Below are 25,869 nucleotides of genomic sequence, written 5' to 3' on the forward strand. Positions count from 1 at the left end.
ATTGGGAGAAGCAGATGTCTATAGGAGAAACCCTGCGCTCATGTTTTCCGCGATGACCACATTGTTGCGGACCATAAAAAAAAAAAAAACATTGCGGCGTGCGCCACGCAGATTCAACGTTGCCTCTCGAGAAGCGATGTATCCAGAGATGTATAGCAATTCTAGCGACATCATGGACACCATGTAAAGCAGTTCTTGCAAAGGCTTGCCACTACGCGAAATCAACCATAGACACTCTAAATGCGCCACGTTCTCAAGCGATAGCAGGAGTTTCCAAACTGTAGTTTCATATAGGGGTAGTGCGATCGGCATCTTAAGGTTCCACGACCACTCAAAACGAATCCACCCCCCCTCCCCCACCCTGGGTGGATCTTTACATTATAGTTCAAATTTAACAATAAAAAAAGAACCACCATAGCCACAGTTCCGTCGTCTTCGCAAGAAAGTATGATTCATCGCTACAGTCATCGCGAAGCTGTGAGTAAGCACATACGCTGGAGAAAAGAGTAGGTACACGGTTGTTCCGAGGCACTATGAGAAAGCAGGTGGACGAGTAAGCGTTCCCACAGCTAAGCCATGTTGGTGGCCGATACCCAGCGGGCCGCTGCACGATGACATTCGTGTGAAACAGCTGCTTCCGCGTATGAATAGGCGCGAAGATACAACGACCGCTAAATGACCGCAACTTGGAGGCCGCAGCGAGCCTAAAAGAAGCCCACGAAGCACCTTGCTCCGCGCCACTCATGGCCGAGCAGGAATACAGGTGGTTCCACTTCGGCCGCCCGCGGCACCTGAGTGGTGCGCACCGGCTGGCCTGGATTCAATCAGCGCCGCCGCTCCCCCTCGGCGCGCCATCTGGAGGCAGACAAGGGCGGCGACATGTGCCGGCCGACCCGAGGCAACTGGAAAGATAAAAGCGGCTTGCACGTCTGGCCGCACTTGCCTGCATTTCGAGCAGCCGAAGCCGCTGGTGTTCCGGCTGTTATTGGTCTATACTGGCGCTTGCCAATTCAGACTCCGTATACATTTAACAGGTGCCTCCTACACGGCAGAAAAATGCGTTCTTTCATATGCATGCTTTGCTTGCAGTGATACGCCAGGACCAGCGCTGCAAGTGCTACATTCGCAACACGTATATCGACACCGCTGCGACTCCGGCGGCGATTAAAGCATATTGCCGGGTAATACTGCACTAAATGCATTTCAACAAGGCCGGCACGTATTGCTTGTGTGTACGTATCTTGTGGCACTACAGTACGTTTTGTTTGCTGTCTACGAATGCTGCAGTGTCAGTCCTGTGTCAGTGGCAGTGTCAGTCCAGGTGAGTAGCGAGGACTGAAAAAAGGTGCTAATATTGGCTCGGGCCTCCAACCTAATTAGGTTGCACCCTGCTTTAGCGACTTTTTATCATTTGCCTCACCTTTTCACTGATCGTAGTTAAAACAGGTACTTAATAGGCAATGTGACAACCATAGCTGGAGCGATAAAGTTGTAAGTCAGAGCGATAACGAATGTAACGTAAAGAGTACGAAGGAATCTGGTAGAGTCAGATCAGATGAAAGCAACTACAGACCGCAAAATCTTTAATGTTTCGGCTCGAACGTGGAAGCATTCCTAGCAACGACATTAAAATATGTCTTTTTGTCGAAATATTAAAAAAGAAACAATTATAGGGTTTTGCGTGCCAAAACCACGATCTGATTATGAGGCATGCCGTAGTGAGAGACTCCAGAAATTTGGACCACCTGGGATTCTTTAACGTGCATCCAAATCTAAGTACACGGGTGTTTTCGCCCCCATGGAAATTCGGCCGCAGCGGCCGCGTTTCGATCCCGCGACCTCGTGCTTAGCAGCCTAACACCATAGCCACTAAGCAACCAACACGGGTGTCGATCGAAATACTTAGAGTTGGCTGTCCTTACTTGTATGTATACTGTAGTCAATAAAAAATGAACTGCAATGAATAAAATGAAAATTTTCGGCGGATGTCATGGGTGCGTGTAAATAGGTGTGAAGCGAAGATATTTTATATTTTTACGGGGATGACGTATCAGCGTGGATAACGTAACAAGCGGGAGATCTGCAGAAAGCATTTCTTTTGAAATCGGCATATGGCGACACGATGGCGGTGAGAGAGCTGGACACGAAGGCCGTCAACGGCTAACACAGAAATATCGCATTCCTGCAACGAAGACACCGTGGCAATAGCGGTATACCGGCAGGTAGCACATGGGTAGAAATTCCAAAGTTCAAAAGAGGCAGGCAGGTTTTGTTTTCGCGGACGGTGTCCACAATGTGCGGGAGGACGACAGAGTGCGTCAGGACGACGTCGAGAATCGGGAAACAACGTATGCACCATGGCACACAGGAGGACAGGGACGTAATGGGTAGTCTTCGTGTATATGCTCCCTCGGGGAGCAGAGTTGCGCAGAACTTTTCCGAGGCCCATCGCACCGCTATTCGCCGAGCGCTATCACGTGGCCCAAAATGACTTCAAATGTTCAACTGTGCCGCTGTGAAGCTAAATTTACGGGCGCGATGCCGACTTGTCGTTTCCGTCGGTACCATCGACATTGCAATGAGCGAACCGTAGAGCGTGCGTTGCATCCATCGGCTCCGGGCTGTAGGTACTGTATTCGAGGACATTAAGTCAAGGATCTTAGTGAAGTGATACGAAACACATCATATTTACACTTGTATTTCAGTATGGTGGCGTGCAGCGCACCAAACTGCACAAACCACACGGAAGGTGGCTAAGTCTTTTACGCTGTGCCGCGCGGACAGACAGACGTGTGCCGGAGACGTATGGCTACTGCGTGTCAGCCGATACCAGCTGGCTCCGTAAGGGACCAGGATATGCGAGATGCGTTCCCCATGTTTACAGAGGTGAGTTTGTCTTGTTTACACTAAAGCAACATTTATCAACCCCTGTTAACGCTGAGATGCGCACGGGTAGCATGAAAGGTTGTTCACTTGTACGATGTTTGGCGTATATGTGAAGCGTGACACAGATGCGGGACAAAGAATGAACAACATGTCTGTGATGCAAACAAAGAGGTGAGGCGTGCAGACAGGACACAAGAGTAGAGAAGTGGGCAACACGAACACCGTAGGGGAAAAGAGCTCAGAGTACTAGAAATGAAGCTTAGAATGACAGAAAGCTAAGCTAGTTGGTAAGGATTCATTGAATCCTTACTCCATATGTACAATCCATAATGAATCCTCACCAAGTAGCTCAGGTTTCTATCGTTCTAAGACATCTCCGTGTTACGCTGCACATATACGCCAAGAACCGTAGCTTACCAACTACCTTGCTTTTACGATTGCTCCGACTATGCGGCTCTCGAATAGTTTTCAAAAAAGTAAATACTATAGCGGATACGATTTCCCGCTGCACCCTGGTTTTTCTCTCCTCTGCTTTTTTAAATATTTTGTCGGCATTCTGATTTTTTGAGCAACGTTGGTTGATGTGGTAGTGCTCATCGTTTTGTAGTAAGTGAAAACCTCGTGCGCTCTCGCTAATGAGACAGCGGTGATAGCGTCAGCATTTACCGCCCACAATATCGTCCTTCTTCGATCGGCCTTAGTCGACATGAGCAATGTATAATAATGCCTGTAATTATGCCTGTATGTTCAATAAACGCTGTGTTATGGTAAATTGACCCGAGTAGTGTGATAGGATCAAGAAACATGTGTTGTCATACTATAGTCTGCAAGTGTGTGAATAATTACTCTGCAAGTTTGCCATCTTGACGTGATGAGTCCAATAAAAGTAACCTGTTGTTTTTCTCATTAGCTTGTTGCCTTTCCAGTTGCTTTGAATTCTGCCCCCCAAGGCCCCAAGAACCAGCACTGTCGCCTTTCTGCCCACAGCCATTGGTCATCCATTCCCTTGTACGAAATAAATTTGATCTAGACGCTCGTCCATCTTGAATCTCTTTCGAATTGAAGATTTGCTGCTACGAAGCAGCTGGTTAGTATGCGGTATGAATGAATTCTAAAAATAAGCGTTCCATAAACTGTGCGCATGTTAACATTCGAAATACGTTTCAATCTGCGCGTCGACACCGCATATATTGAAAATTTGCAGCTGCGGTGAACGACGGTTCTCTTGACAACGATCATTAATCGGGTGGTCTCGGCAGCCAAAATGCGCTCATATAATTGTCCACCTTACGTGTGTGAAGTGTTCTTTCAACACCCTTTAAAACATTTCTTGCCTTCCAGCCTCGGTGAGAAAACGTCATATACAAGCTGTAAAACACTGCACCGCTTTTCATTGCAAAATACACCGCGTTTGCACGCGAACTTTTTAGCTATTCGAGCCACGGGCGTAGTCCGAACTTTATTTCGGGGGATCGAGGGGGGTCGTACCCCCTATATGCACGTTCGTGCGTGTGTTTGTATATGTGTGTATATATGTACATACAAACAAAATTTGGGGGGCTGGAACTCTACCCAATTCAGGCTACCACGATGGTTTGAGCGTAGCCTGCATTAAGACGTGCCATGTTGGTCAGCTCTTGCGAACAAGTGCCGCGTGTAGCGCGCGACCAGCAACCCAAAAAGCAAATGGAACACCGCATGGCATTTGCCTCCTGCACGCGCGAGGAGTGGCTTCACTGCATATCAGGCACATACTGACGGACCTATGCGCAAGTCTGCTCCCTGCGGGAGCACATACAGGGACACTAGTAATGGGACGTGCGTAGCGGCTTGCGGTGGCAGATGAAGGAACTCCACAGAACATAAGCGGCTGGGAGTGTCGGGTATTACGTGGCCGTCAAAAGGGAGCTCCAGTTCAAGCCCACCTGAGGAGCAGTCGATAAGGGCAGAATGCGTTGTTGAGACTGGGGGTTCGAAGATGTGGAATCTACTTTGGCGGTTCCCGGGTCCCGTGGGTAACGGAACGTGAGGCTGGGCCCGATATTCAAGACAGTTTTACATACATGTATATATTTACGTATTTGCAAGAAAATTCAAAGTAGTACAGTAAATGTTGAGGATGAAGTTGTAGCAGCCGATCCCTCCCGCCAGCCGTTGCTCCTTTTATGCCCTGCGTGGCCATTGTTAAGTCACTTCCCCCAATCTGGCGTCAGGCGACCGATGACATCAGGTCCCACCAATCTGGAGGTCGGTTGTCCTTTCCCTCCTAAGGGAGCTTGGTCTGAAATGCACGCACATCATCACCATCATCATCATAATTGTTGTAAAATGTGGTATCAAACCGCCGCGTCATGTGCGCGCTGTCAATGCGCAGGCGCCAAGTTCTTTTTCTATGTTCACTCCTCCTTTTCCATTTCCCCTTTTACTTTATATATACGTGCATTAAACACTTGTGCGTTGTTCTCGGCTAACCACTGGGTCGTCAACGTCTCCCTTCTTACATGACGGCAGCTACGCTGCCGCTGCTATGTTACAGTGGCGACGAGCCAGGAAGGCACCCCTGCAGTCAAGGTAGAACCCAACGCTAAGCACCCGGAGACAGACGTACCGCTGACCACGATGGCCTCCTACATGCTTCCGAACTTCGACGACGTCGCAGATAAGTGGAAGCCTTACCTTATCAAAGTGGAAGCGTATTTTGAAGCTACTGCCATTTCGGATTCTACTAAGAAGAGGGCACTTCTAGTGGCTGCACTTAGCATGTCGACGGTCCAAATCCTAATGGGAAGGATAGCACCTGCAAAGCACAATGCCCTAAGCTATGACGAAGTAGTCAGGGTGTTAAATGACCACTATGACCGAAAGCGCAACGAAATCGTTGAAAGTTTCCAGTTTTTCAACCGATGTCAGCCTGAGAATGAATCCATTCATGATTTTTTCGTTGCAATTCGCGCATAGCAGACAATTGCAATTTTGGTGACTCGCTGAGCAGGCTACTTCGAGACAGAATTGCCTGTGCCGTGCGTTCAAAGGCTGTGCAAAAGCAACTTCTGTCAAAGAAGTAATTAACACTGGAGGAAGCGGAGTCTAGAGCAACAGTCGCTGAAACTGCCGAAAAAGACGCCAAGACAATGTCCGTAGACGTATCGCCTGTGCTTAAAGTGGAAGCACATCGCAAGCTACCATCGAGATCAAACACGGAAAGCGCAGGGCGACTGGAGTGCAGAAGGTGTGGCAGTTTTAGACAGGACAGCAACAGCTGTCGATGGGCTAAAGTCCTATGTTACTCTTGTGGTCAGAGGGGTCACGCGGCAAAAATGTGTCGCAGCCGCAATGGTAACGGTGTTCGCAGTAATCGGCGAGTCCATCACGCGAAAGCCTTGGCGGTGGAAGACGCCGTTTCAGTAGAGGACAACAGCGATAGTGCGCAAATCTGGACGTTGGCGTCAGCACGAAAGAATGCTCTTGAGCCACCAATTCGACGAACGGTTAGTTGGGGAGGCGTGGATTTATCCATGGAAGTAGATACCGGTTCCCCGGTGTGCGTAATATCGCGACGGCTTTTTGATAAACATCGCAAATGCTGGCCAAGCTTGAAACCTTCACATGTGAAGCTATCCTGCTACAATGGACGATTGCCGGTGGTGGGCGAGCTTCAACTTTGTGCGAAATACCACGATATTTCTGTTAACTGTACCTTTGTAGTGCTAGACTGCCCCGGACCAAGCTCGTGCGGCCGAGACCTGCTAATGCTCCTGGAACAAGCGGGCGTTCCGGTACTACAAGTGACGGGTGAAGGCGAGGCCACGGCGAATCAAGTGGACTGTCATACGATCCATGCCATTCGCGACACATACAAGGACGTTTTCTCGGAAACCTTGGGGTTGATCAAGGGACCACCAGCCAGCCTCCTGCTGAAGGGCGACGCTGTTCCCAAATTCTGTAAGGCGAGACCTATTCCATATGCTCTACGTGACAAGGTATCGCAAGAACTTGACCGGATAGTGTCGCTGGGTGTAATATCGCCAGTCAAGCATTCGAATTGGGCGACGCCCATTGTACCCGTTCTGAAGAAAGATGGCTCGGTCAGAATTTGCGGTGATTTTAAAGCTACTCTAAATCCTGCTTGCGCCACGGAGCAGTACCCACTTCCGGTAATTCAAGATATCTTCGCGTCATTAGGAGGAGGCCAGTTGTTCAGTACGCTCGATTTGCGGGATGCTTATAACCAGGTGCTTTTTAACGAGGACTCTCGGAAGCTTTGCGTTATTAACACTCACGAAGGCCTGTTTTGTTATAATAGGCTTCCGTTCGGCATTTCCTCGGCTCCCGCAATTTTCCAAAGAAAACTTGATACCATGCTGTCTGGGTCACCTGGCGTTGGATGACGTTATAGTCGCGTTATAGAAGAATTCCAGATCAAGCTACAGAACAAGTATTCGGCTTTATCTCAGGAAGAGGACCTTAGTGTTGAAGCAATGAACGACAATCTTGTGGGCATCATTAAGGAGTGTGCAATAGAAGTCGGCGGTAACTCTGTTAGACAGGATACCAGTAAGCTATCGCAGGAGACGAAAGATCTGATCAAGAAACGCCAATGTATGAAAGCCTCTAACCCTACAGCTAGAATAGAACTGGCAGAACTTTCGAAGTTAATCAACAAGCGTAAGACAGCTGACATAAGGAAGTATAATATGGATAGAATTGAACAAGTTCTCAGGAACGGAGGAAGCCTAAAATCAGAGACGAAGAAACTAGGAATTGGCAAGAATCAGATGTATGCGTTAAGAGACAAAGCCGGCAATATCATTACTAATATGGATGAGATAGTTCAAGTGGCTGAGGAGTTCTATAGAGATTTATACAGTACGAGTGGAACCCACGATGATAATGGAAGAGAGAATAGTCTAGAGGAATTCGAAATCCCACAAGTAACGCCGGAAGAAGTAAGGAAAGCCTTCGGAGCTACGCAAAGGGGGAAAGCAGCTGGGGAGGATCAGGTAACAGCAGATTTGTTGAAGGACGGTGGGCAGATTTTTCTAGAAAAACTGGCCACCCTGTATACACAGTGCCTCATGACCTCTAGCGTACCGGAATCTTGGAAGAACGCTAACATAATCCTAATCCATAAGAAAGGGGACGCCAAAGACTTGAAAAACTATAGACCGATCAGCTTACTGTCCGTTGCCTACAAAGTATTTACTAAGGTAATTGCAAATAGAATCAGGAACACCTTAGACTTCCGTCAACCAAAGGACCAGGCAGGATTCCGTAAAAGCTACTCAACAATAGATCATATTCACACTATCAATCAGGTGATAGAAAAATGTGCGGAATATAACCAACCATTATATATAGCTTTCATTGATTATGAGAAAGCGTTCGATTCAGTCGAAACCTCAGCAGTCATGGAGGCATTGCGGAATCAGGGTGTAGACGAGCCGTACGTAAAAATACTGAAAGATATCTATAGCGGCTCCACAGCCACTGTAGTCCTCCATAAAGAAAGCAACAAAATCCCTATAAAGAAAGGCGTCAGGCAGGGAGGTACGATCTCTCCAATGCTATTCACAGCATGTTTACAGGAGGTATTCAGAGACCTGGATTGGGAAGAATTGGGGATAAGAGTAAATGGAGAATACCTTAGTAACCTGCGCTTCGCTGATGATATTGCCTTGCTTAGTAACTCAGGGGACCAACTGCAATGCATGCTCACTGACCTGGAGAGGCAGAGCAGAAGGGTGGGACTAAAAATTAATCTGCAGAAAACTAAAGTAATGTTTACCAGGCTCGGAAGGGAACAGCAGTTTACGATAGGTAGCGAGGCACTGGAAGTGGTAAGGGAATACACCTACTTAGGACAGGTAGTGACGGCTGATCCGGATCATGAGAGTGAAATAATCAGAAGAATAAGAATGGGCTGGGGTGCGTTTGGCAGGCATTCTGAGATCATGAACAGCAGGTTGCCATTATCCCTCAAGAGAAAAGTTTATAACAGCTGTGTCTTACCAGTACTCACGTACGGGGCAGAAACCTGGAGGCTTACGAAAAGCGTTCTACTTAAATTGAGGATGACGCAACGAGCTATGGAAAGAAGAATGATAGGTGTAACATTAAGGGACACGAAAAGAGCAGATTGGGTGAGGGAACAAACGCGCGTTAATGACATCTTAGTTGAAATCAAGAAAAAGAAATGGGCATGGGCAGGCCATGTAATGAGGAGGGAAGATAACCGATGGTCATTAAGGGTTACGGACTGGATTCCGAGGGAAGGGAAGCGTAGCAGGGGGCGACAGAAAGTTAGGTGGGCAGATGAGATTAGGAAGTTTGGAGGGTCAACATGGCCACAATTAGTACATGACCGGGGCAGTTGGAGAAGTATGGGAGAGGCCTTTGCCCTGCAGTGGGCGTAACCAGGCTGATGATGATGATAATGATAGTCGCGGAAAAGGTTGAAGACTGCGGTGCTCGATTGCGAATTGTGTTAGAACGGTTCAGAGAACACGGCGTGAAGCTCAGATACAATAAGTGTAAATTTAGCCAGCCATCTGTAGCTTATCTTGGGCATCGTATTGATCGTACCGGCCTTTACCCAACTGAGAAGAATGTAGATGCTATCATGAATGCCGCTAGTCCCGAAAACCTAAGTGAGCTGCGTTCGTTCCTTGGGATGATATTGTCACGTGGTAGTGACGGTGACGAAAGAAGCAGCACGGTGGAATACAAAACTAGCTTTTATTGGGCGAACCTGTGCCCACAAAACAGGCTACACTTATAGCACAACGAAAGCGGCGAACACAGTCGGCGATCGTCGAAAATCTGATCAGCAGGTCAAGCGCGTCGGCTTTTATACAACAGTCGTCGAATGTTCCAGACTAATCGTTCGGACCCGCGTGCCTTCCACAAAGTTCTACACCATTCGCGTCAGGTGATGAAATCAGATAACATAAGTCTCGGCGACAACAGACAGCGGATAGAAGCATCGATAACTTTCCAGAAACTTCGGATACATGCAGGCGCGTCCCATGCTGTGCGATTACATTTGTTAGGCGGCGAAACGTGGTTGCCCGATAAAGATAAGTACACGTGTCAATACTCCCCTCTTAAAAAGCATCGACCCGATGCTGCAAATATAAGAGAGCGAAACACAACAGGACACTTCTTAAAGATAAGTAACAAAAAAGAAATAAAGTCCAAAGGTCAGTTACGCGAAGCCACAAAGTTCGTTAACGCTGGTAGTAGGGCTTGAGTCGCACAACGTGGACTATTTCAGGTCGCGAGCGGCGCCGCTGTGATAGCGAAATACCGTCTGGCACGACCTCATAGTCCAGTGCGCCAATACGTCGGATGATCTTGTACGGTCCGAAATAGCGACGCAAAAGCTTCTCGCTCAGTCCTCGCCGGCGTATAGGGGTCCAAACCCAAACACGGTCACCGGGCTGGTACTCCACGAAGCGTCGTCGGAGGTTGTAGTGTCGGCTGTCGGTCCTCTGCTGGTTCTTGATTCGCAGGCGGGCGAGCTGTCGGGCTTCTTCGGCGCACTGGAGGTAGGTACGGACGTCAAGGTTCTCCTCGTCCGTGACGTGAGGCAGCATGGCGTCGAGCGTCGTCGTCGGGTTCCTGCCGTAGACCAGCTTGAACGGCGTGATCTGTGTTGTTTCTTGTACCGCCGTGTTATATGCGAATGTTACGTACGGCAGGACGGCATCCCAGGTCTTGTGTTCGACGTCGACGTACATCGCTAGCATGTCGGCGAGGGTCTTATTCAGCCGCTCCGTAAGACCATTCGTCTGCGGGTGGTAAGCCGTTGTCCTCCTGTGCCTTGTCTGACTGTATTTCAGAATGGCTTGGGTGAGCTCCGCTGTAAAGGCCGTTCCTCGGTCGGTGATGAGGACTTCTGGCGCGCCATGTCGCAGCAGAATGTTTTCGACAAAGAATTTCGCCACTTCGGCTGTGCTACCTTTCGGCAGTGCTTTTGTTTCAGCGAAGCGGGTGAGGTAGTCCGTCGCCACGACTATCCACTTATTTCCGGTTATTGAAGTCGGAAAGGGTCCCAACAAGTCCATCCCGATTGGCTGTAGTAATCCGGCTGGCCTTGTCGGCGGTGTCTTGCGTCGCTGACAGTCTCGGCATGTTCTGACATAACGGGTGACGTCGGCGGTCAGGCGCGGCCAATAATACTTTTCTTGTATCCTCGATAGTGTCCGGGAAAATCCGAGGTGTCCAGCGGTCGGATCGTCATGTAGGGCGTGCAATACTTCTGGACGAAGTCCTGACGGGACAACAAGAAGGTAATTGGCGCAGACTGGTGAGAAGTTCTTCTTCACGAGTAGACTGTCTTGAAGCGTGAAGGAAGATAATCCGCGCTTAAATGCCCTGGGAACAACGTCGGTGTGCCCTTCCAAATAATCGACGAGGCCTTTAAGTTCCGGGTCCGCTCGTTGTTGTTCGGCGAAGTCTTCCGCGCTTATTATTCCAAGGAAGGCGTCGTCATCCTCGTCATCTTGCGGCGGCGGGTCAATGGGGGCGCGTGATAGGCAATCGGCGTCTGAGTGTTTTCGTCCGGACTTGTATGTTACAGTGATGTCGTATTCTTGTAGTCTCAGGCTCCACCGTGCCAGCCGTCCTGAGGGACGGCTGGCACGGTGGAGCCTGAGAACTTTTCGGCGCAATGGTACGAAGCCCACCGACGACCGTAGCAGAGTTCCTTCGAGAGGCCACCGGCATTGAGAAGACACTCGAAATGCGGAACCGGCAATTCAACCGCCGCACAAGCTCTACCCACTACGCAGGAATTCAATCACTGGCCACGGACGATCTGCGCGAGACCATCAGGGCCATTGTGCGTGAAGAACTGCGCAAGGTCTTGCCTTCGTCGCAGCCTCAAGTGGCCTCTATCGCCGACATCGTGAAAGAAGAGGTGCACCGATCCCTTGGAGTTCCTGAGGTGCAACCAGAACCACCGCAGCCGGAAGCAATGACCTACACCGCCGTCGTCGCCCGCCGTCAAGGCCCCCCTGCGCGACCGCGCCAAGGTCCTGCAACACCACTATTCCGTCGTCCGCCGCCGCCGCCGCCAGCGCGCCCACCCGTCGCCCAGCGCACCTATGCGAGGAAGACGGACATTTGGCGAGCCCCCGACCACCGCCCGCTCTGCTATCACTGTGGAGAAGCCGGCCATGTGTACCGCCGATGGCCATACCGCGACATGGGACTGAGAGGGTTCGCCATCAACGCGCCGCGTCCACAGCTTGGGGAGCGCCCACGTGACATTGCCGACTACCTAGCCGGCACTCAGTGGAACTCTCGACGACCGTCCCGTTCGCCGTCACCAGGCCGCTACCTGTCGCCGCAGCGCCGTCCATACACGGGCCCAGCCCGGGGCCGCTCTGCGAGCCCATACCCGGAAAACTAAAAGCAGCAACCGATGGAGGTGCGGTTGCTGTTCGTCGAACTGACGAAGATCCTCCGCCGCCGACGAAGACGACGAAGCAACCATCTCGACGACCTAATGACGACACGCCGCTGTCCCGACGAAGTCAGGAAGCCAAGACTACACCGACGAAAGACGACTTCACGACGCGACGTTCCAACTTCAGTTCAACACGACGCAACCGTGATCCAACGCCAAGACCTAACTGCAATGCCAGACAAAGAACAACCGACCTCCACGTGCTTCTCGACGGCCACGCAGTCACTGCCTTAGTCGACACAGGGGCCGATTACTCCGTAATGAGTGGACACATCGCCGCCCAGTTGAAGAAAGTTAAGACCGCATGGGAAGGCCCTCAGATTCGCACCGCTGGAGGACACCTCATCACGCCGACTGGGATCTGCACGGCAAGAATAACCATTCATGACCGGACTTACCCTGCCACCTTCGTTATCCTCCAACAGTGTTCACGAGACGTCATTCTCGGTATGGACTTCCTGGACCAACACGGCGCAATCATCAACCTGAAGTCGAAGTCAGTAACGCTGTCGGAAGATAAAGCGATGCCGCCGGAGAGCCCTCGTAGTCATCACGCCTTGAGTGTGCTCGAAGATCAAGTGAGCATCCCGCCTCGCTGCAGCATTGTTATTTCGGTCAGCACCGAAACACCCGCTGACGTAGAAGGCGTCATCGAAGGCGACCAACGTCTACTGCTAGACCGTGAAATTTGCGTCGCAAGGGGGATCGCTCGACTGCATGGAGGGAAAACTGAAGTGTTGCTGACAAACTTCAGCCAGGATTTCAAGCACATCAACAAGGGCACGACGATCGCGTACATCGAGGAAATTCTGGAAACAAGTAATGCGTTTGTCCTCTCGGATTCCGCCGCATCTACCCCGACGACCGTGGTTGCCCGATAAAGATAAGTACACGTGTCAATATCGTTCTATTCAAAGTTTTTGCCGAATATGTCAGATACATTGTTCCCATTGTACCAGTCGCTTGAAAAAAGCGCGCGCTGGCAGTGGAAGTTATCACAGGAATCTGCATTTCGGAAGGCAAAGCAGCATCTTAAGGACACCGAGGTCCTTGCGCATTTTGATCCATCGAGGCAACTGAAGTTGGAATGTAACGTATCCGCTCGTGGTATAGGCGCTGTTCTTTTTCACACAATTGGAAGCACCAACAGTCCAGTCGGGTTCCGTTCAAGAACCCTGACAAAAGCCGAAAGAAATTATTTTCAATTAGAACGTGAAGCACTGGCACTTGTTTTTGGGGTGACTAAGTTCCGGGATTACCTTTTAGGTCGAGAGATCGTCCTGGTTAGCGACCACCAGCCACTTCTGGGACTGCTGAGGCCCGACCGCCAGACGCCTGCCATGGCTGCAGCTCGCATTCAACGCTGGGCCCTCTACCTGGGAGGCTACCGTTACAAGCTCGAATATGCTCCGGGAAGGCTGCTACTGAATGCGGATGCACTGAGCAGACTGCCGCTGCAGGGCCCCGATCTCGTTACGGAACCTGACCCTGATGAGTACGTATTTTGTTTGAAAAGCCTGGATGAAGGGATAGTCACAACACGTGAGCTGAAGGAGCTGACCGCCAATGACTCAACCTTAGCTCGCGTAAAGCAAAACGTGTTACACGGGTGGCCGAAGGGCGCAGAACGACTTGACCCTTCCTTGGTCCCCTTTGCTGATCGCAAGTTGGAGCTATCTCTAGCACACGACCTCGTCTATTGGGGACACCATGTCGTCATACCTGTCACAGCACGTAAGCGCTTGCTACAATTATTCCATGAAACGCATACAGGGGTCCTCGGCAATGAAAACAGTTGCGTGGTCCTTGTTGTGGTGGCCAGGAATAGACCGCGAAGTATAGCTCACGGCAGCGCAATGCGAGAATTGCATTGCCAATTCGCCTATGCCACCAGCGGCCCCGCCGTTAAATTGGCCTCAAACGCAGGAGAGATGGTCGCGGGTTCACGTCGACTTTGCAGGACCAATAGAAGGTAAAATGGTTCTCGTGGTAGTAGATTCCCACACTAAGTGGATAGAAGCAGTGCCACTGAACCAGGCTACTTCGGCAACCACCATTGACTGCCTACGGGATATATTTAGCCATTTCGGGGTACCAAGAACCCTCGTATCCGACAATGGAACACAGTTCACCAGCCAGGAATTTGCAACGTTTGCTGACAGAAACATTACAGACCTAAGAACCGCCCCCTATCACCCGCAGTCAAACGGAGCGGTGGAGAGGGCAGTAAGGACAATCAAGGAAGGTCTCCGGAAGATGAGACGCGGAAAGCTGGAGCATAACCTTCTGAGTTTTTTGCTTAATTACAGAAGGACTCCCCAGAAAACCGGAAAGTCACCATCGGAAACGCTGCTGGGGTACCAGATACGATCGCGCCTGGACACCTGCTTCCCTGCGGCGACTGTGTCTAATTCTGAAAAGGAAAACGACGAGTGGTTGCCTGTAACGGACTGTAGTGTACATGTCCGCAACTACGGGTCAAATGGTAAATGGATACCAGGACGGGTAACAGCGACATCGGGAGGACGGATGGTCACAGTGGAGACTCCTCAAGCAATCGTGCGGCGTCACATCGACTAAGTGCGAACCCGTACTGAATCTGCTCCAGATGAACCACCAGGAACCGACCCAGGCTCGATCAGCAGAGACAGAACTCGGAGCGCACCGCCACTCTGCCAAGAGCCATCCGCGAGCCCCGACGACGCGGGAGAATCTTCACCCCAAGAAGTGTTTCGAGACCTGGACCACCAGGTACCTGTTCCAACACTCGTGGCATCCGGGGCAGACCAAGTAACCATGCAACCTGTTCTACGCTCCACAAGATCCCGCAAGCCAGTGCAGCGTTTTTAAGAGGGAAGAAATGTAAAATGTGGTATCGAAACGCCGCGTCATCTGCGCGCTGTCAATGCGCAGGCGCCAAGTTCTTTTTCTATGTTCACTCCTCCTTTTCCCTTTCCCCTTTTACTTTATATATACGTGCATTAAACACTTGTGCCTTGTTCTCGGCTAATCACTGCGTCGTCAACGTTACCCTTCTTACATGACGGCAGCTACGCTGCTGCTGCTATGTTACAATAATCATCACTTTATTTTGTGTTCACTGCAGGACAAAGGCGATCTCCAATTACCCCTGTCCTGCTCCAAGCGATTCCAATTAGCACCCGCGAATTTTCTCATTTCATCGCACCCCTAGTCTTCTGCCGTCATCTACTGCGCAAACACTAGGCACAAACAGAGAAAGGGGGGAATGTGTGCTGTCTCCAATCGTACACTGACTCCGTCCCAGGCGTGGACATTCCAATGTGGGCGGCTGGCAGGTGATGGCGGTACTATTGCACTGGCCGCGTCTCCGGTGTGGACGCACCAATTAGTGCGGCTGACAAGTGATGGCCGTATCCTTGCTAATTGCCCAAACTTCTCCTGACAGAGGTACTCCCGCACTGGTCATAAATCATCCGTTTTGAGAACCATTTTGACGAGGCCGTCCGCCCATTCCCCCTAATCGCGTGAGCCATGACCGGAGGGTGTCGCGGGGCGAACAGTCGATCACAACAGCGTGGAGAGAAAGTTTAGGTCGAGGGTCACGTGGTGAGGACGCTGTGCGAGCACGTCAAACAAAACAGTGGTCTGATGGTTAGCAATTCACACTCGAGCAGTGCACAATCCAAGAACAGCAGACGTGCTGCCATCAGCGACCCGAACTGTGTTCTGAAGAGCAGGCGTAATCACTTTTTCGGAGCTGACTACGGGGAGCGGCGCTTATTATTGAAATCTGCGCTCCGGTGTCTCCGACGACCGTAGCGGTGACGTCGTCTACTTGAATGTCCAGAAGGTTTGGGCGCGTTGGTAGAGTGAACACAGGATATTTATATTAGGTCACTGATGCAGTGTCACTTCCTGGAGACGCACGGTATAGTTTTCCGGAGCGTAGGTGACAGGCTGCAGAGAGGACGAAGATCGGCACGGTCGTGGCAATAGAGATCGACGGCCCTGTGGGGACGCTAAGGGGCTAAACCTGGAGTGTGAAACGGCGGCATCAGAAGCATGTGCGCCAGAGCGAGAGGAAAGACGTCGAATGTTGCCTCCAGGACGTCGCCAAGATCCAGTGGTCCAGGTTGAAGGCGATGACCAGCTACTGCGGCAGTGACGGGCAATGTGTCCGAGGTGTGAGCAGATGAAACATATGGGTCGGTCATCTGCCGTTCTCTAGTCAGCCGGGTTTCCGTAGCTCAAATGGTAGACTTGATTCTGGGTGGCATTTGCAGGAGCACGTTCAAGTGCACGGATTGAACAGGCGGCGGATGATCAACCCAGATTTGCAAACTTCTGGTGGACAACTGCTGGTGTGAGCGACACGGTGGACAAGTTGGCTGACTGAACGTTTGGAGTGACGGCCGTAGGAGCTATTGCTTCGAGTTTGCGGCGGACAATGCGAGTCACATCTTCCGACGCTGTAGACGGCGCAGACATCGGTGGGTCTTCACATGATGATGTGGCAGGGCGTTAGGCAGCCGAAAGAACTGGTGGGTGATGCGGCGGCTTTTCGCTTGTTCAAAACGTTGACATTCCTTAACTATAGCTTCTACAATCGCACAGTCCTTGAATACAAGTAGACTAAACGCGTCGTCGTCTATTCCCTACAATAAGTGCGAAATAGTGTCAGCTTGGGTCGTTTTTGTGACAGCCTTTCGACAAAGGCCCAGCACGTTCTGTATGTGCCAAATGTACGATTCAGTGGTTATCTGGACGCAGGATCCCAGCTCCTTTTAGCGGCCTGCTAACGGCCAACTAGTCTGATGAACAACCCACGCAGCTTCGCCTTGCACGCGTCCCAACTTGTAACATCGTCATGCGTCTGGTACGGCACGCGTGCCGTTCTTTTCAGGTAGAGAATCACGCTGGCTAACATCAGCCCGGACCTGTTGTGGTCGCTGACGCGTTCGCACATGTCGATGCCCCCTTCGAGGTCCAAGCCATCCGTGCCAAAAAAGGTTCCCGGGTCCCGTGGGCTTGACAGAATGAGTCACGTCGGTGGTCATCCCGGCGTCCGCTTCGAAGTTCCGTGCTTCGGTGACGGAGATGGCACGCCGTCAGGTTTACCCGGCACCTCCACCGAAAAAGATGTTACGGGGATAACGTATATTTAAAAATTATTACTATATGCAAGGCTACAGCAGCCATAAGCAGCGGTGACTGATGCAAAGCTGTCGCGCGTGCCTCTGGCCACCTCGTCACCATCGCCTGCAAGCTAGATGTAGTACCAACGACGCAAATACAATGCGATGTTTATTTATGGATACTGCGATCTCTAAGAGATATCATAGCTGGTGTGATATATAACAAAATTATTACATAAAAATGCACAAACACGATAAAATAACAAGAGTACGTATATAATAGTGAATGAATACAATAATTTTTTAAATGTAAAAACCAGGAAATTGATGAATAACACAAATGAGTTTCAGACAAAACATCAAACCCTAAATGACACCAGAAAGGTAGAACAAGCCGAGATGACACTGCACGCCTAACAAACCCAAGATAGCGCCAGAAAAAAGACACACACAAACATAAGTAACACTGCTCAAAGAACTATTGTAAATATTTTCTCAAATGACAATGAATCCTCCGTTACAACATGGTCGGCAAGGCTATTTCATTCTACAATGGTTCCGGGAATAAAAGAGTACTTAAAGCAGTTATGACGTGGAACTAAAGATGGTTATTGTAAAAAAATTTCGTTGTCTGGTAGCATAGCCTTCGGAGTAAGTGATAATATGGAATGTGTCTATGGTATAATATCATTTTACTGGCTGTTAGAAGAACTTCAGTGGACAAATAGGATTTCTGTTGATAACTAAAGGTAATCGACTTCGCTTGATGAGTTCAGTAACTGACGTACGCCCGTAAGAATTATAAGTATGTCGCAGTACCTTTTTTTATCTTTCCAGTCTGAGGATGCTTGCCTTTGTGTACAGGCCCCAAATGGGTACTGCATATTCAAACATAGGACATATAATAGACTGATGTGCAAGGAGACGTACAGCAGGTGTGCATAACTTTAGAGAGCACATCAGGAAAAACAATTTGAGTAGTGCTTTACTTGTAACCACCTCGATGCGCTTTGTCCAACATAGATTACTTGTGAACCATAAGCCTAGATATTTATATTCTACTACTTCTGAGAGAGTAATGCCGTTTGCACCGTAATGAAAGAGGAGTGGATTTTGAGTTATTTGCATAAAGACGGCTTTTTGATAATTAATACTCATCTGCCCTTGTTCGCACACAATGCTGTGATTTTTCGGAGGTACTCATTTAACCTGACTAGATCCTCAACTGAACTGTTTCATAAATATCGCGGTCGTCTCATATAGTTCATTATTACCATTAATGTCAGGAATGATCTCACTTATAAAGATCAGAAACAACAGAGTCCTAAACGGACCCCTGGGGAACATCAGAATCAACGCCAACTGGATTTCGTGAAGAGCCGTTTAGGAAAACATACAAATAGCGGTTCGAAAGGTAAGCTCTAATCCATGCTAGCAGTTTGTCATTTGTTATTACAAAACCCAGTTTATGTAGTAGTTTATTCTGAGAGGCTTTCTCAAATGCCTTACTAAATCCATGTATATAACGTCCGTTTGTTTTCCTTTATTCACTGAGGCTGCGAAATCGTGCGTAATTTCAATTAATTGTATTCTAGTCGGGTAACCTCGTCTAAAGCCACGTTGAGAGTTTGTTAGCACTTTGTTTTCAAGAAAATCAACTACATGTTAATAAATGATGCGGTCGAAGATTTTGAAAGTAGATGATACTTAAATGGGTCAACAATTTGCGACATTTCATTTCTAACCGTATTTGTGCAATGGCGTGATTCTAGCTGTCCTCCAGTCGTCAGCCAATACACCACCTTTCAGAGACTTATTAAACAACACATAGAAGAATTTGGTACACCATTCTGCATACCTTTAAAAGAAAAGAGTTTGGGATATCATCAGGGCTGAAAGATTTTTTAACATCTAGTTTTAACAAAAGGTTGAAAATGCCATGCTCAGAAATTTTCACATACGGCATACATGGTAAGGACATATTGAACATTGGAAGATGAACATTGGAGGATAATTATTATCTTTTGTAAAAAGAGATTCGAAGTGGCAATTGCAAGCTGTACAAACCGCAGAGTCATGACCAAGAAAGTGGTCGTTAAATGAAAACGAAGCATTAGGGCATGAACTCGGCTTAATGGACCTCCAGAATTTTTTCAGGGACGTCTTAATGAAAGAAGGAAGTGATACACTGTAGCATTTTGCCTTATCATTCTCACTTTGTTGTTCCAACTGAGTTGCTATTTTACAAATGGATTCTTGTAGCAAAAGGCAACCCGCAAGTTTAAATTTTTTTCTTTTTCAGGATTATAAGTTTGCGTTGTAGCTGTAGTGTCTGTCGAGGAATCCAAGCATTGGTACCTGTATATTTTTTAGTTATTATTGGCACAAAGCGTACTATACATTTATGAATGTTGTTTTGGAAAGCTAGCCATAGATTACTTATACTACAAGTGCTTTCTATAAAGTCATTATAATAATGTTCCAGCAAATCAATGATTGATTCATCGTCGGCGCGATTAAAGTTTGGGAAATGGCGATTTTTAGTGCGCTGATCATAATCATCCGGTAAGCCTAATACCACAGCTTATACCAGGTGTGACGTAACACAAGACTTGGTTTTTCACAGTACCACTCACGAGGAACAGATCTAAGATTGAAATGGCATTCCGAATTCTGGTAGGTTCAGACAACTTGTAACAAAATGAAATTAAAAACAATGTCTACCATTTCAATGTCACTTATACTGAGGACTGCGCGGAGAAAAGTCTTCCAATTTATATTCGTCAGATTAAAATCACCGGCTAATATTAATCTACCGTCTGCCTTTATATGAGATATTATCAAGATTTCCGAGGACCGAGAAAGAAGAGCTTGAGGGCCTGTAAATGGCTCCGATGATGTATCGCATTTTGTTAACGTATGTAGTACAAAAAATGCTTTCAACATCTCAAGTGACAGGAATTCTGATGAGCTGTAAGGACGCCTTAAATAGGATAGCAACGCCACCGCCTCCTGTTTCTCGATCTTTAGGGAAGCACATGTATTTTTTCGGAACAAATTCGCTGTCTAATATGTCTTTGCGTTGCCAAGTCTCTGTGAGCACAGCAATATATGGTTCATGAGTAAGTAGCAATGCTTCAAGCTGGACTGCATTATTTACTACGCTACTGCAACTAATGTTTAAAATAGATAGTTTCTGAATATTTGTTCTTGTTTTGGGGAGGTTATTTGTTAGCTTTAAAAATTCTACATTGCTTGCCCTTGGCCTCGTCACAAGCATACAAAACGCCGTCCACACTGAGCTTATCAAATACAAGCTTGACTTTAGAACCATTTGTTTTCTTTTGTTTTGCAGTTTGCCACAGTTGTTTTCTAGTTTCTCTAATACTGGAAGAAAACTCCTCTAAAACTGAAGCTGAAGACTCCTTCAGCTTGAAACACGCCTTCAGTATAGAGCTTTTGTCACGAAAGTCTAAGAACTTTATTATCGCAGGACGATTTTTAGTTGCTTGTTTACCTAGCCTATGTAATCGTTCTATGCATTTAATAGTTACTCCAAGATTTTTTAGGAACAAGTCATCTTTCATGGCGCTGGTAAGGCTTTCAGTTGATGTAAATGCAGCAAAATCACGCAAATGTAACATAAAAGTAGCAAATTATCTGGACGTGAATGTGATGGCCGTACAAAAGGACGCAGCGGTGCTGCTGCTGGTGATGAATATCTTAAAGAGATAAGACAGCAGAGGCCGTTAACCTGTTATTCCTGAATGGCTAAATTTTAGCGCTGATTCTCGTTCAACAAAATTTGACACGTTTTGGGATGGCATTTTGAACATCTATGTTAAGGGCAATAGAAACTGATATTGGACGGACATTTCAGGATGGCCTTTGTGCATGGGAACAAGTTTAGCAATATCTCAAGAGATCTAGGCACGTAGTGGTGCAAAACACAGTAGAAGATTGTGTCCCATGCGACACAGATTATTTCTAGCATTGCTTTAGCGCAATTGAGTAAAACATTTTAATTCCGCGATTTTACATGTTAAAACCATAATATGATTATGAGGCACGGCATAGTGGTCGACTCCAGATTGATTTTGACAACCTAGGGTTCTTTAACGTGCAACTAAATCTACGAGCACAATCGTTGAGCATTTGTTAGAAATCGAAATGCGATCGCCACTATTCGAATCCACGACGTAACAGCGCATGTGACGTTGCGGCGTTGACGTTGACATGGCTGCAACGTTGTGACGTTGCGGCAAATCGTAGAAATGAAGAGAGTTAATCACGTTTCAATACTGTGTTAACCACGGTGGCAATTTGATTTCCCATGATTTCGACGTATCCAAAGTAATGATGACCCTAGTGGTATCAATCATAACGTTACGACCCATATTCATGGATTCTTTGTCGACCCTCTCAAAGTTCTAGCTGAAAGAAGCAATTATTAACACGGCTCATATTCCCGCCAATCGAGCACAGGGATCCAAGAGGCAATGAAGCGAGGGAAAGGATACGGTAAAATATTTGTAGTTTTTGATTCAAGTGTAACGAGAAACTAAACTGAAATGAAAATGCACGAAAAACAACTTCCCGCCAGTGGGATCTGTACCCGCAACGTTCACCTTTTACGCGCGTGTTGCACTACCAATTGAGCCGCAGCCCCGTCCACAGTCTAGGCTATTTATGTATACAGGATACGAACGTTATTAGCCAGCCCCACTGAAGGCCATGGCGGTAGATATGGAACATTATTTGGCCGTTGGCGTCACGCAGCACGTACGCTTTCTTCAAGGAAGGCAGCTGACCAATGAACCCTCGTATACTAGCTGAAGGCATGCCGGAGTCATCCCTGGCTATGCAAGGGAGCAAAAAAAGGGAGCCTGAAAGGCCTCATTCTCGTTATCCACAACCATATGAAGCCATGGAAAGCGCACAAAAATACTTTGTAGTTATCAATTCAAGTCTAGTAATGAAAAGCTAAAGAGAAATGAGAGTTGCTGCCGGTGGGATCCGAACCCACAGGCTGCGGAATGCGCGCGCGTTACCCTAACAATTGTACTACGGCGGCGGCTGTTCCAACATTCGAATTGTTGATACTTATGTGTAGAATATAGGCTGATGTAGTGGGTTCGAGTCTCATACACGGCGAATTGCGTTTGAGCCCACATCCTGCCTGGCCTTTACCTGCCGCGACGTGCTGTATCATACAAACTTCGTCCCGCACTTCGTCACGGCGCGTTTCCCTCTGAGGTAGGAGTTAGACACGTTCGGCTTTGGCATTACTTAAATTGAGCGTCGATATGTGGTGATAAATATCTCGAATTCAGTACAAATGCCAAAATTAAAAAAAAGGAACTACAGTAGATTGTAACTGCCTGCAAGTTATATAGCCACGTAGGCAATTGTCCTTGAAGTAATAATAGAAAGGTAATTAACGGTTCTTTGCTACTTAGTCTTGTAAACCTGACCTTATCAGCTGCAAAGTATGTTCACCTCGCCTAGGAACTGCTCTGCAAGCGCCACCTTCGCTACACTCATAGCCTGTTTTTTTTAATAACTGTGTGGTCTGAAAAAAACGACAGGACGCAGGGGAATTAATCGCGTAGTAGGCTGAAATCTAAATACTGCTGAAGTGGACGTCTCCGAGAACAGCCTAGAATTTCCTCATTGGAAATGGAGATGGAATCGAGTCTACCGGAGGCGATTTACCGAACCGAAACTTTCCTTGAGGAAACAGGGCTAAGGTGCTCGACGAAAAAGTCGGAGCTACTTCTCTACAGACCGGTCAGAAAAGGTCCCAGACCCAGGGGGTGGCAGCCCCTGGACTAGGTTAACGTCAAGCTTCACACCAAGAGCGGTGCCAACATTCATAGGGTAGACACTCTAAGGATACTCGGAATGTTCATTGAGTCTAAGGGAGGCTACATTACCACGCTCAGGAAAATCGCGACCAAGACGGAGTGCATCATCGACCTGATCAATGGAATCTCCAACAAGAGAGGAGGTCTGACGGAGGATAATCTTCTCAGGCTCTTCCACGCATTCCTCACGAGCCACATCATCGTCTACGTGGCTGCAATACACAAGTGGTAGGCATCCGAAACGAAGAAGTTGGATACGCTAATCCGCAACAGCATCAAGAATGTGCCAGGAGTTCCGGTAAATGCCAGCACGGAACGCCTTTTCCAGCTCGGTGTAGATCAGACACTTGGAAAAATCCTCGAAGCTAAGGAAACGGCTCAAATATCACGTCTCTCCAGCACCCCCGCGGGGAGGAAGATTCTTCCGGTCTTGGAAGTCAGCCATACTGTAGTGGCGGAACGTAAAAGTGCAATGTGGGATCACATAAGGGAGTTCATCATGGTTGTTCCTTTTCCCAAAAACGTACATCCGCATCGCAATGCGGGCAGTCACAGAGCTCGGGCTGTACCACTGCTCCGGAAGATCAAGGAATCGCTTCGCACGGTCAGCTTCGTTGACGCGGCTCAGTATATGAGCTCATCGGGCTTCATCGCAATAGTAGTCAATCACGAAGGACAGGTCACTTGCGCGGCCTCAATCAGAGGCTCCACTCTGGCCAGGGAAGAGCAGGCAGCGATCGCTTTGGCACTCCTAGACGAAGAGAGAACCCAAATCTTCACTGTCTCATGGCGACGGTCAGGGCATTTACCTGTGGCTCCATCGCCGAAGCACATAGAATCATCGACGGTAGAGTAAAACGGCCACATACCATCACGTGGTTCCCGGCACATCTCGACTCCTAGCTGGACTCCCTCCCTAATCTCAACGACATCACACACGTCGAAGCGCGCGCACTAACCCACCGCGCGGACGCGAATACGAGTCGAGGTCTTGTTGAACCTAGGCTTGTCGAGTTTCGGGACATTCTTTGCACCTTTAACGAGGTAACTAAGCACTACTACCATGACAGGAGAGTCATGGTAGTAGTGCTTAGTTACCTCGTTACCCCCCCCCCCCCCCCCCCGATAAACTAAAAAGACCACAAGCTATCACACTGCGCATGCTTCAGACAGGATTGTATCCAAACTTGACAGGATCGTATCCAACGTCCAAACTAAATCCAGAGGCCTTTAGTCCGGGCTGCCCGAGCTGTGGACAGAGAATTAATTTAGAAAACTCTCGTTACAGAGAGTCCCGCATAGCTGTACCGCAGAAGAGAGGAGCTCTGCACTGCGTAGCTCCGAGCTTTAACGTCATGTATGGGCTGTCCAGAGAGCCCACCATGCGGCGGTGAGGTTTGGCCTTCCCGTCCCAACGTGGGAGCGGCACGCGGCTTCAACTCCCTTAAAAGGGAGCATCGGAGCTTACCAGGACCACCAATAAAGTTCTTTGTCTGTCTGTCAAGGTAAACCTCGTAGAGTTGCAAAAGCATTTTAATTTTTTTTTGCAATTAAATATAATGCATAAAATTTGTTAACTGCGCCAGAAAGTGACAGACAAACGCTTTTCTCACGTCTTGCAACGTGCTTTAGGAGCGCACCCAAATGTACCTCACTTCAGCAAAGAGCGCAAGAACGGGACAGAGAAAAGGAACACACGACGCAGAGCCTATATCGTGTGCTTTTCTTCTGTGTCCCGTTTTTGTGCCAGCGCCTGTGTCGTGTGCTTTGTGTCCTGTTTCTTCCCTGTTTGCTGAAGTATATGTTCACAACACGCCCAACCAACCGCCATATTCAGTATACCTTGGCTAAAATTACCTTGCGCACCCTGCATATCCTACACAATTTTAGATGCAGTGACAAACGCGAACGAACATGAAGGTGAAACAATAATGTAACATAGGATACAGTAGAACAAAATCTCAATTCAACAAGCATATCTTCTATTTGAAAAATTAGTCTATGCTTTTACGAGCCACCAAGATATGATTATGAGGCTCGCTGTAGTGTGGGGCTCCGGAATAACTCTTTCCCTCTTGGGTCCTTTATTATCAATAAAATGCGGCCACCACGGGTTAGAAATTAACACCAAGACATCGTGGAAAAAAATTAGGTAGAAGTATTACTAAACATGAACAATGTTCGATGTGCAATCAGGAAGTTTTGAGCTACAAACTCACGTCTTTTTTTTTCTTGCCCATTTTTTTCATCTGTGGCGGAAGTTTGAAGCTGACAATATGAGGCACACTACTGAGCTCGTCACAAACGAGTAATGGTTATCTATCGTTCGTGCCTTAATTATTGGGGTCATGAGAGAGGTAGCGGCCACATACTGCATCAGACAGACGAATTCCTGATTTGGTGAGGGAGTGCGTTTCTTGAAGCTTAGCGGGCCTTCCTAATTAGGTTGCACCTGGACTAGTATAGCCCCACAGGCTCTCAACAGTTTTTTACAATGTCAGGCGCCACTACCAGCCGGAAAATGTAG

General features: G+C 48.2%; 1 protein-coding gene across 1 annotated transcript in view; it reads right to left on the bottom strand.

The window, feature by feature from the left end:
- hh (hedgehog signaling protein) overlaps positions 1-25,869 on the bottom strand; it is a 183,719-nt gene that overhangs the window by 113,533 nt on the left and 44,317 nt on the right. The window lies entirely within an intron of this gene.

Source organism: Dermacentor andersoni, chromosome 5 (assembly GCF_023375885.2).
Source record: "Dermacentor andersoni chromosome 5, qqDerAnde1_hic_scaffold, whole genome shotgun sequence".
In the NCBI taxonomy this organism is placed as follows: domain Eukaryota; kingdom Metazoa; phylum Arthropoda; class Arachnida; order Ixodida; family Ixodidae; genus Dermacentor; species Dermacentor andersoni.